Here is a 12842-nt window from a genome sequence, read left to right on the forward strand (position 1 = left end):
CAATCTGGGGAGTCTTCTGGAGGAAAACAGGATTGTAGTGATAGGTAGGATGGAGACTCACACTTCTGAATCTTTTGATTATATCACTGTATCAATCAACTACTGTTGTAAAACCCAAGACCACAAATCTCGGGCTGGGATCAGCTGGTCTTGGCTGCAGGCTACAAGTTCGATCTGGGTGGGCAGCTGGGTCAGCTCCACAGCCCTGTCTTCTTCTCCCTGGGGAATGGTGATGAGCAAAGAAGAAACAAGCAGAACATGCAGTTACTCTTGAGACATGATCAGAATGGTTATGCTGTCACTTCTGCCAGAGCAAGCTCCAAAGTCAAAAGGCAGAGACACAGGTTCCATCTCTAGTGAGAGGAGCTTCTTATAGGAAGAGGTGAAGAATTGGGGCCAGTAATTAAACCCACCAATGGTACATCAGGAATATATCCATCTAAAAACACATATTATTTAAATGTAAAAAGATAACACATAAACAAGTGGATACACACATGCACACTCTAATAACTAATGAGGAGAAGCCAATAGAGAGGAATGGAGAGACTGAGCATACCCAAGAATTGATCATCCACAAGCCAAGTCCTAGGGAGGCAAGAGGGGATGAATTCAGAGCCCAGATAGAGGGCTCACCTCTCCCACTGTGAGAGAAAGAAAGGATGAAAGAATGAGCATTGGTCAGGTAATTCATTCTCCCCACAGCAGCCAGAGTAGCATTTTAGACGTATGAAATAGATCATGTGACATTTCTGCTCAAAACCCACCATGACTTCCTACCACACTTAGAGAAAACCTGAAGTCATTATGTCATTATACAGCCTTCAAGGATCAGCTTGATCTGCCCCTGTCCCTTGCTGATCCCTTCTCCCCATCTGTCCTTCTCACTGGCCATGCTCCAACACACTGGCCTCCTTTGTTCCACCTTCAGGGTCTTTGCTTCCTCCCTTAGAACACCTTTTCCAGATCTTCGCAGGACTTGCCTTTTTGTATTGTTCAGGTCTCACTTCCACTGTCACAGCTCCCTAAATAACCTCTGCAAAACCAGGCATACCTAACCTATTTCTCTGTTCCATTGTCTCTCCAGCACTTAGTTTATCTCTTTATTATGTCTCCCTGCATTCAAATGCAAGCTCCAAAGTCAAGGATTTTGTCCCATTCATCACTGAACATAAGCAACTAAAACAGTGCCTGGAACACAATATATGCTCAATTAAAAAATAAATAAGTAAAAATTAGGGATTATTTAGGCTTCTGGCCAAAATGGAGGCATAGGTAGATATACTTTACTTCTTAGCACAACCAAAAGAAGGATAACATCCAATATAAAAACAAAAAACAACCAGAACTGCCAGAAAATTGAACTGTATGGAAGTCTGGCAACCAAGGAGTTAAAGAAGAAACATTCATCCAAACTCATAGGAGGGGCAGAGACAGGCAGCCAGGGTGTAGAGGATGTCCAGCAAGGAAGCAGCTAGTAAAACAGGAGGGCAAGACGGTGGCTGGAAGACCTGGCAGTTCCACATTCACGTGTGGGTAAACCAGGGAGAACAGCTGGGGAGTGAGACAGACTGCATAACCCAGGGTTCCAGCTCCTGGAAAAGAAAGCTTCAAACTTCTGGTGGTAAAAACCTGTGGGGATTGCAATAGCAGGAGAAACTGCCAGTCTCATAGGAGAGTCCATCAGAGGGGCCCATGGGGTCCTAGAATGTACACAAGCCCACCCACATGGGAATCAACACCAGAAGGAAGCAATTCTCTTGTGGGTAGTGGGGGAAATGACTGAAAGTAGGATGAGAACCAAGCAAGCAGCATTGTTCCCTCTCTGACCCCTCCCCCACATACAGTCCACAATGCAAGAAAGGGGGTTTCCTCGCCCTGGTGAATATCTAAGGCTCTGCCCCTTACAATGTAACAGGTGTGCCAAGACAAAGAAATATGGCCCAAATGAAAGAACAGATCAAAACTCAAGAAAAAGAACAAAGCGACAAGGAGATAGTCAACCTATCAGATGCAGAGTTCAAAACACTGGTAATCAGGATGCTCACAAAAATGGTTGAGTATAGCTTCAAAATAAAGGAAGAAGTGAAGGCTATACAAAGTGAAATAAAGAAAAATATACAGGGAACCAACAGTGAAAGGCAAGAAACCAGGACTCAAATCAATGAGTTGGAGCAGAAGGAAGAAATAAACATTCAACAAAAATAGAATGAAGAAAGAATGCAAAAAAATGAAGAGAGGCTTAGGAACCTCTGGGACAACTTTAAATCCCAACATCTGAATTATAGGGGTGCCAGAAGGAGAAGAGGAAGAGCAAGAAATTGAAAACTTATTTGAAAAAATAATGAAAGAAAACTTCCCCAGTCAGGCAAAGGAAATAGACATACAAGTCCAGGAAGCTGAGAGTCCCATAGAAATTGGACCCAAAGAGGAACACACCAAGACATAGCATAATTACATTATCCAATATTAAAGATAATAAAGAATCTTAAAAGCAGCAAAAGAAAGGAAAGCACATACCTACAAAGGAGTTCCCATAAAACTATCAAAAGAATAGTTTCTTTCTGATTTCTCAGAAGAAACCTTACAGGCAAGAAGGGGCAGGAAATAAATATTCAAAGTAATGAAAAGCAGGGACCTACAACCAAGATTACTCTATACAAAAAAGCTATCAGTTAGAATGGAAGGGCAGATAAAGTGCTTCCCAGATAAGGTCAAGTTAAAGAAGTTCATCATCACCAAGTCCTTATTATATGAAATGTTAAAAGGACTTATCTGAGAAAAAGAAGATCAAAACTAAGAACAGTAAAATGACAACAAACTCACAACTATCAACAACTGAACCTAAAAAAAATAAAAAACCAAAACAAACTAAGCAAACAGCTAGAATGAGAACAGAATCACAGAAGTGGAGATCACCTGGAGGGTTATCAGTGGAGAGGGGGATGAGGGAGAATGGGGGAAAAGGTACAGGGAATAAGAGGCATAATTGCTAGGTACAAAATAGACAGGGGGAGGTCAAGAATAGTATAGGAAATAGAGAAGCCAGGGAGAACCAAGAAGGAGGCGTAGGTAGACACACTGCGCCTCCTCGCACAACCAGAACTGACAGAAAATCAAACGGCAAGGAAGTCCGACACCAAGGAGATAAAAAAGAAACATTCATTGAGACTGGTAGGAGGGGTGGAGACAAGCAGTCAGGGCGGAGAGGACTGGCGTTGCCGCAGGACCGAGACTGGCGGAGTGTGGGACGAACGGGGAAGGCAGTCTGACCACTAGCAGACCCTGCGGCCCTACATTCGCACACAGACAAACCGAGAGGGCCGGACTCAGAGTGACGGAGAACAGGGCAGGCAGTGCGGTGGGTAGCACCCCGCAGCCCCACATTTGCACATAGATAAACCGGGACGAACGGCAGGAGCGAAGCACACAGCGCAACCCAGGGCTCCAGCGCTGGGGAAATAAAGCCTCAAACCTCTGATTGAAAATGCCTGTGGGGGTTGGGGCAGCAGCAGGAGAAACTCCCATCCTCACAGGAGAGGTCATTGGAGAGACCCACAGGGGCCTAGAGTGTGCACAAGCCCACCCACTCCAGAATCAGCACCAGAGGGGCCCAATTTGATTGTGGGTAGCAGAGGGAGTGACTGAAACCCAGTGGAGAGTGGAGTGGACACCATTACTCCCTCTTGGCCCCTCCCTCACATACAGCATCACAGCGCAACGACCAGCATTACCCCGCCCCCAGGGAACACCTAAGGCTCCGCCCCTTTAAGTAACAGACGTGCCAAGACAAAAAAAAAAAAAAAATGGCCCAAATGACAGAACACTTCAAAGCTCCAGAAATAATTCAACTAAGCAGCGAACAGATAGCCAACCTATCAGATGCACAGTTCAAAACACTGGTAATTAGGACGCTCACAGAATTAATTGAATTTGTTCGAAAACCAGATGAAAAAATGAAGGCTATGCTAAGAGAAACAAAGGAAAATATACAGGGAACCAATACTGATGTGAAGGAAACTGGAACTCAAATCAATGGTGTGGACCAGAAGGAAGAAAGAAACATCCAACCAGAAAAGAATGAAGAAACAAGAATTCGGAAAAATGAGAAAAGGCTTAGGAACCTCCAGGACATCCTGAAACCTTCCAACATCCGAATTATAGGGGTGCCAGAAGGAGAAGAGGAAGAACAAAATATTGAAAATTTATTTGAACAAATAATGAAGGAGAACTTCCCTCATCTGGCAAAGAAAATAGACTTCCAGGAAGTCCAGGAAGCTCAGACAGTCCCAAAGAAGCTGGACCCAAGGAGGAACACACCAAGGCACATCATCATTACATTACCTAAGATGAAACAGAAGGAGAGAATCTTAGAAGCAGCAAGAGAGAAGGACACAGTTACCTACAAAGGACTTCCCATAAGGCTGTCAGCTGATTTCTCCAAAGAGACCTTACAGGCAAGAAGGGACTGGCAAGAAGTATTCAAAGTCCTGAAAGGCAAGGGCCTACATCCAAGATTACTGTATCCAGCAAAGCTATCATTTAGAATGGAAGGGAAGATAAAGTGCTTCTCAGATAAGGTCAAGTTAAAGGAGTTCATCATCACCAAGCCCTTATTGTATGAAATGTTAAAGGGAGTTACCTAAGAAAAAGAAGATAAAAAATAGGAACAGTAAAAATGACAGCAAACTCACAGTTATTAACAACCACACCTAAAACAAAAACAAGAGCAAACTAGGCAAACAACTAGAACAGGAACAGAACCACAGAAATGGAAATCACATGGAGGGTTATCAATAGGGGAGTGGGAGGGGGAGAGAGGGGGGAAAGGTACAGAGAATAAATAGCATAAATGATAGGTGGAAAATAGACAGGGGGAGGGTAAGAATAGTGTAGGAAATGTAGAAGCCAAAGAACTTATAAGTATGACCCATGGACATGAACTATAGGGGGGGCATGTGGGAGGGAGGGGGTGGGTAAGATGGAGTTGAGGGAAGGGGGTGAAATGGGACAACTGTAATAGCATAATCAATAAATATATTAAAAAATAAAATAAAATAAAATAAATAGAGAAGCCAAAGAACTTATATGTATGACCCATGGGCATAAAATAAGGGGGGACTGGAGGGAAGGCGGTACAGGGAGGACGGGGAGAAAAGGGGAAAAGAATGGGACAACTGTAGTAGCATCTTCAATAAAATATAGTTTAAAAAACAAATAAGTAAAATATGAATGAAAGGAGAGAGGAAATTGAAGACTTTTCTTCCGATAATTTCTGTTACCTCTGTGAACTGGGAGATAAGATCACTTGCTAGGAGGGAGGGAGGAAATGGTGAGGTGGGAGGTGGAGGAAGGTGGCATGTGTTATGAGGAATGGGAGAGCAAGAGGTTAGGGATATTTACTGAGACTGGAGACTATGAATTGTAACAGCATCCTTCTAAGGGCTTCAGTGGGATTCTCTGGCTGTCTGCACAACAGCAAATAAGAGCAGAAGTTAGAGGTCTGCAGTTGGTGTTTTCCAGAAGGGCATGTGGTAGGTTGGTTATTCTAATATCCTCTCTTATTCCTGCCTCCCTCTATCCATGCCTTTTGGCAATGCCGTCTCACCATCTTCAGGACTGACCACTGGATTTGCTTTGACTGCTGGGATTGCAACAAACTCAGTGCAAGATGAGGCTTCTGAAAGTGCAGTGCACTTCTGCTCCATCTTATGCTGCTCTCCTTCTGCCTTGAGGACACATCCCAACCAACAGAGGCTACCCAGACCAGTCAGCCTCCTGCTGACACACCAGCTAACCACAGGTGCATGAGCAGCCATGCCAGCCCAGAACAGCCAACCTCCCAAGCGATCTAAAGATTCATAGAAATCACAAAGGGTTGTTGGCTTATGTCATTAACTCTGGGATGGTTTGTTGTATAGCATTATAATGACAATTGATTGTTGATTCAGGGTACAACAGAAAGACAAGGACATTAAGTAACTGAGGCTATTGGCAAGTGAGTGGGTGACTCTAATGATTTCTACCATGTCATTCAACAAAGGCCACCCAAAGGGTTAGGAAAGATTAGCACCAAGTGCTATAGGCTGGTGGAAAACTATAAATATTGAGTTCAGTTTAGGCAGGTTTCCCCAATTTTTATGCACAAACCCATAGGTGTTTGGCTGGTAGGAGAACAGATGACGAAGGCTCTGGAGAATGTACCTCATGAGGAGAGTCTGGACACTGTCCCATTTAATCCTGGTAGCAACCTCAGCTGGTAGATGGTTTGTCTGCATTATGCAGATGGGGAAACAGACTCAGAAGGATGTGGCATTTGCCTGGAGTCACATAGCTATGAGTGGGGGTGGGGGCAGGAATTGGTTAGTAAGGCACTGACTGCAAAGTCCAAGCTGCTCCCACCACATGGGCTCCTGGGATGGAGGGCCATGGAGCTAGTTACCCCGAGCCTTGCTGCCTTTCCATGCCACCACCTGGCACCTAGCCCCACTTTTTTGCCCTAATTGACCTGTTTGGTGTTCAGCCCATTAGACTATCCTCCTTTGTTTGAAATCTCTTCAGAGATGAAAGGAAACTTGGCAGTTACCTTTAAATACATATATTGGCCAATCTTTACAGATTAAATTGTCGATAAAATTACTCAGTGTGCACTTCCTGCAGGGACCTTCAGTGCCTACATGCTTCTTAGCTGGTGCTCTCACCCAAGCTCAACCACAGCAACTGTCTGGGCCAGCAGCTGCGCACCCAGCTGGATTCAACAAAAAACAAGGCTACCCGGCACACTTTCAGCAAGAGACAAACATACAGGGCATCAGTTTCCTCATCTGTAAACAGGGAGGATCCTAGTAACTTGTCAGGAGATTGGAAAAATTAAATCAAACAATGCTGGTAAAATTCTTAGTACTGTAAACACATACTGTGTGGTAGCTAACATTTTGAGATCTTAACCCATGTTTTCCCCCCCAATTTCCTGGAACCATTTCTCACCCCTCTAGCCCCAGCCCTGCAATTTAGTCATACACTTGATTCAGGAGACACATGATTCAGAGAAAGAAACAAGATGCAAGAAACGAGGCTTTAAAGCTTCAACGTACAGAGCCTTGAAGAATTCAAGATATAAAGTTCATCTGATAAAAGATAGACTGGAAAAAGTCTAGATAAAGAACCAGCATATGAGCTAGGAACCTCCAGCAGGTACCAGAAACCCAACTCAAACTAGTTAAAACACTAACAGAACTGCATTGTTTCCTGTGACCAACAAGGCCAGAGGCGGAACAGCTTCAGAGCTCAACGATGCCATCCAAGATAGCTCACTGTCTTCCCTGCCTTCCGGAGGTTGTTCCAAACTACTACTGGACCCCTTTGTAGAGATAAAGTGGCCTTTGGATACTCCCAGGGGCTTCCTCACAATGATCTCCAGATAGCTCCTTCCAGAAACCTCTAACCAACATTCTCTCTTATCTCATTGGCCCAAAATGGGTCACATGTCCATCTCTGAACCAATCACTGGAGAAATGTGTTATACAAATTGGGTAAATCCAACAAGAGACCATCCCTGGGGCTGTAGGTCTCTCCCCTCCAATCACTGAGGGGCTATTGGGAGCATCTTTAATTAGTCAAGTGTTCTTGGCATAGAGTTTATGCCACAATGAATAGAATGGAAAGAGAACAGATGAACAGCTTACTAAAAATTATCTTACACATACTAAATTACCTCTTCTTTGAACAATGTTTCTGGAATTTTGTAGGACTTAGTTCATTTGACAATTATTTATTGAGAAGTTACTGTGGGGCTCTCATGGTCAAAGCAGTTGTCATTATCTCTTTTAGAATATGACACCCAGAAGGCAACATGGTTCCCCGAGGAGGTTGGGCCAGCACAGAGCATCAAGGGGCTGCCACTGATGATGGTAGTAATAATAAGTAGCTAACATTTATTGAGGAGTTCCCATCTGCCAAGCACTGTGCTGAGTAGTTCGTGTATTAACTCTTAGTCCTCATAACAGCCCTATGAAATTAGATCTTATTATCCCCATTTTAAAGATGAAAAAACAAGCACAGAGAGTGGAAGGAACTTGTGCAAGATCACACAGCTAATCAGTGAAGCCTTGGAATTGAATCCAGGCAGTTTGCTCAAGACTGTTCTGAACTGCCTCTCCCTTTGTGGTGCCATGGAAGCTCACAAGAGACTTGACAGAAGTCATCTATTTGCTTGGCAAGCATTTTTTGACTGTGATATTCCACACAATTGGTAAGATGTTTAAAATTCATTCATTCATTTCTTCAACAAGTATTTGTTGAATGCCTACTTTGTACCAAACATATTTAGTGCCAGGGAACACAGTGGTGAATAATTCTGACCTGGCCTCTACCCTCATTAAGTATGCAATCTACATTTCCTTGCTAGTAATGCTGAGCACACAGCCAGCTAAAAGCTCAAGGCTGTTGTGTACAGTTGTACAGGGTGCACACTGCACAATGAAACCCAAAAGATGAGGTGAATGAGGGCTGAAATCCACCTCTCACTCCCCTCACCAATGCTGTGCTCTGGCATTTAGCTGAATCTGACTGTCCAAAAAGACATCTTTTCTATAAGAAAACTGACTTTGAGGAACCAAGCCATGTGTTAACAAAAGTCACATCCACCCAGCAGGGGGCACTTGCTCTAATTTACACAAATCACCATATAGAATAACAGAGTCTGCAAGAGCTGCTCCCAACCCCCACCCCCATCTCACAAGTCAAGGCCTTGGTTGTGTTGGTTGCTTGATTTCCAGAAGAGCTGCTGCTACACTTAATGCTTCTTGGTTCCATAGTCTGTCCAGTCAAGTGTTTTTTGACTTGATCCCAGAACTTTTGCCTGCTGCATTTCATCTCCAAAGAGCTGGTCCTCTTGTGAGTTGGTAAACTTTTCTTCATGAGGGTTTGCCTCTTAAGATGTTCATCACTTATCCAGAGGCTCAGGGGGAACCAGAAACACAAGGCTCTTTGGAGGTAAGAAACTCTTCCCCAGTGACAAGAGTCAAGGGTCCATCAGACTAGGGACTCAGCTCTGTCTGCCTCCACCCAACCCCAAGTAGAGTTGAAGCACAGAGATCCATCATTGACATTGGATACACGCATTGCCAGGGACATGTCGCAGGTGCTATCAGCCATCTACTGTACCCTTTAAGCCCCCTTTACCATTTCCACCAGCTCTCAAATTGCTTTCAACCCCACACCAATGCCTGCATCTGCCTCTACTGTGGGACTGCTTCCCCCACTTTGCCCGAGTGCCTGAAGAGCCAGCAATGGCTAGGGTTTTATATATCCTTAGCCCCTTGGCAGCCCCTAACTAGTGAATCATTGCAGGGGAATAAACACTCCAGCTGCCTTTCCCCAGGGCTGGTCCAATGAGGAGGTGTCACCTACACTGCCCCAGTGGTCCCTGTGGGACTGAGCCCAGGGTTTTACCAAGGGGCTGACCTTCCTTGATTCCACCCTCGCCTGGATAGCCTTAACATCCTCCTTCCATCTCACTTCCTCACTCTCCTATTGATTTTTCCTGGGAATGCTTCCTAATAATAAAAATCTTACACACAAAACTTCATCTAAGGGTCTAATCAGGGAAAATGGAACCTAGAATGGGAACCAAGGCAGTTGGCAAGGCCAAGTGTGCTGTGATCCCCATGCCCAGGCCCCTTCCTCAGCCTCCTCCATAATTTCAGGAGACGTGTGTCACCAGGTACCACCCAGTGCCAGGCCTGAGCCACTTAACTCAATCCACTGACCCTCTACGGAATCCATCTCTCACATTTTTTTCCAGACCTCCATGAAAAATGATTTGCAGAGTCCTCTCTCTCCCACTCTCTGTTTAAACTCAGGCGCTGGTGTCCAAGGAGTCCCAAGATGTTTCTCTAACTGACAGTTTTATGGGGCAATAGCTGTTGATGTTATATGTGTCCTCAGATAGGCAGGTCTTTTTATACTGTGTGTGTCCCCATAAAAATGATTGGTTTTAAGTTGTTATTCTAATATTGCTGTGATTGTAACATTGGAGCTGACAGTCTCCAAAGGAGATGCGTGTTGAAGCCTGATGAAGATGAGCGGGGAGGTTCCAGCAGTCTATGTGGCCAGAGGACAAGGCTGAGGGACCAGTGTCTGCCAGCGCAAAAGGGCTCAAAGCCCATTGTCTTTATGTTATTTTAACATAATGATTATCTAACATAAAGATAATGATTAATAAGTGATAGTATCATAAATAGTCAAAGCTATCTCCCAGACTGGATAGAACCAGGAGCAGCCTATTGTGGCCTGAGAGGAAGGGAGATGGACAGAGTTTTGGAACCCCTAGACCCTGTCCAGGACTCTGCCTTGTGGGTGAGACTGTGCACCCTAAAACTCCCAAGGGGACTGGGAAAGGTCCTCTCTGGGCCCAGCTTATTATCCTGTGGTGATGGGTGCCATGAGATACCATTAAGCAACCCTGGGTCCCCACACTACCTGTCACCACCAGAAGAGTAAATCCACAAGGCTCCTCCTCCTGGAGATGACCCAGACCAAGAAAGTTAGGAGCAGGACTTGAGAGATGCCAGAGATCTGAAATAAAGGGTGTGGGGCTCCTGGGTACATCCTCCTATGGCAAGATGTGAAGAAACTAGCTCAGGGATAGAAGATGATTGATCATAAAGTGACAGTCTTAACATCATTAAATGACCAGAGGAATCTCACCATGATCTTCCCCTCCCAAGTTCACCTCCTCCTCTGGTCCCCCATAATTTATAAACAGTAGTACTGGGGAGCAGAAGAAGGAAATAAGGTCTTGGAGTCAGCCAAAGGCCAAATCATGTAGGGTCCTGAGGACCATGGTAAGGAGCTGGGGTTTTATTCTAAACACCATGGCAAACCATAGAAGAGGTATCAGTGAGGGAGAGACCTGAATTGACCTAAGTCTTAAAGGTTCACTCTTTCTGTTGATGGTAAACAGACTGTAGGGGGCAAAGGTGGGATCAGGGAGACTAGTTAGAAGGCTAGTGCAGTGGTCACATGAAGCAAGATTGGGAGAGAGATGGTCTTCCTAAAAGATGCTGAGCAGACAAGTCATCTCTCCACTAAGCTTGTCTTCTTTTTGTGTACCTGTTAGCTGCTGTCATGGAAACACTGGGTAACAAGCCTCACCCTTGTCAGTGGCTTAAAATCATCACTTGTCTCACTGACAGGGCTGTAGGCTAACTCAGGCAGGTCTGCTCCATGAGTCTTCCATGGAGGCCCAAGCTTAAGGGGCCGCAGCTATCTGGGGAATGCATTTCCCATGTTATAAGCCAGAGGCTCCCAGAGTGGCAAGCTGCACGAGTGGCCACCTTTTATAAACTGAGCGCAGAACTCCCACCTTGTCCCTTCAGCTTAAATTCCATTGGCCAAAACAAGTCCATGACCAATCTTGACATCAAGGATAAGCTGTGAATGTTTTCTGAACAGCAGTAGGAACCACCATAGTCCCTCTCTTGCTCCCACTCTGCTCTCCTGCCCTGGAAGTCTCATCCTGCCCCAATCAGCCCCTCCCACTCAGGAGTAGTGAAACTTAACCCTTGTTAAGTTCCACTGTGCGTGAAGTGATTACATACATTATCTCCTTTAATTCCCACAACAATTCTAGGAAAGTTCATCTTATGTGTGAAGAAACTGAGGTTCAGAGAGGTGGCATGGATTATCAAAAATACTCCAGGAAGTATCAGAGCCAGACTTTGAACCCTGAAAAGCCAACTCCAGGGCCTGGGATCTTAACAAGACATGCTCATTTGCCTCGCAAGACCTAAGGCACAACTTTGGGACATGGAATTCACCTCTAAGAACCCAGAGTCCACAGAGTCTAGTGTGGGAAGCTAGGAAACAGCATGGGTTTTAGCTGGGTGAATTTAAACGAATAACTTCCTAACTCTGTGCCTCAATTTGCTCATCTGTGAAATAGAGACGCTCTTTCCTTATATAAATGTGAACATTAAAAATAATGCATTCTGCACACTGACACATGGTGAACTCTCAACGGTGAGTAGTTAGCATTGCAACCGTAGAACTAGGGGCCAGTGACCCACAGGCAGCATGCTTCGAAGATGTCCCTCCTCAGGATAGCCACATTTGTCAACTCTACACCCTGCTCTCCACCCACCCCCCACCGCCTCTCCAAAAAAATATCAGTTGACCCACAGCCAGAGATGATTCTTTCAACAGTCAACAGCATTCATTTCTGAGCACCCTCATCTGTTATATTGACAGAGAAAGAGCCTGTAGAGTGTTTCAAGCTGTTTGGCAAATGCAATTAATCTCTTCAGCATTAAATTGTCTTTTTCTAATTGTCCATACAGACACCCAGGCAGAAGGAAAAAAGGATAGAATAAAAAGTCTATTTATGTCACTTCTTTGCCAGTGATGGGCTGTCATTGTATTGGAAACCTGACTGGAGTCCACCAACATGCTTCTCACCATGGTGTGTCCACCATCGTGTGGTGGGATACAGCAGTTCACTTGCCCAGGGAGGGTCCTCTGAGTCTCTCACTGTATCCAGGAGGAGGTGTTGGATTCTAGGATTGTGGAAAACCCCTCCAAGCCCAACCACACTGGCAGCATCATCTCACCAGTGGACAGAGATAGAATGAGTCTTGCTGACCCAGTCTGAGTATCAAATATGCTTGGAGGAGGCCTTGACAGCTTATACCACAAAAACCCACTTTTCTAGCTCCTGGACTGGTCCACCCAGCCATGCATTTTTCTGAGTTTCTGCTTAGGCTTTCTCTCTGCCATTTCCTGACTTTCTCAACATAGTTACGTCCTGAGCCACTCACTGTCCTCAAAACTAGCAGGAAGGG

Source organism: Desmodus rotundus, chromosome 1, assembly GCF_022682495.2.
Source record: "Desmodus rotundus isolate HL8 chromosome 1, HLdesRot8A.1, whole genome shotgun sequence".
NCBI lineage: Eukaryota > Metazoa > Chordata > Mammalia > Chiroptera > Phyllostomidae > Desmodus > Desmodus rotundus.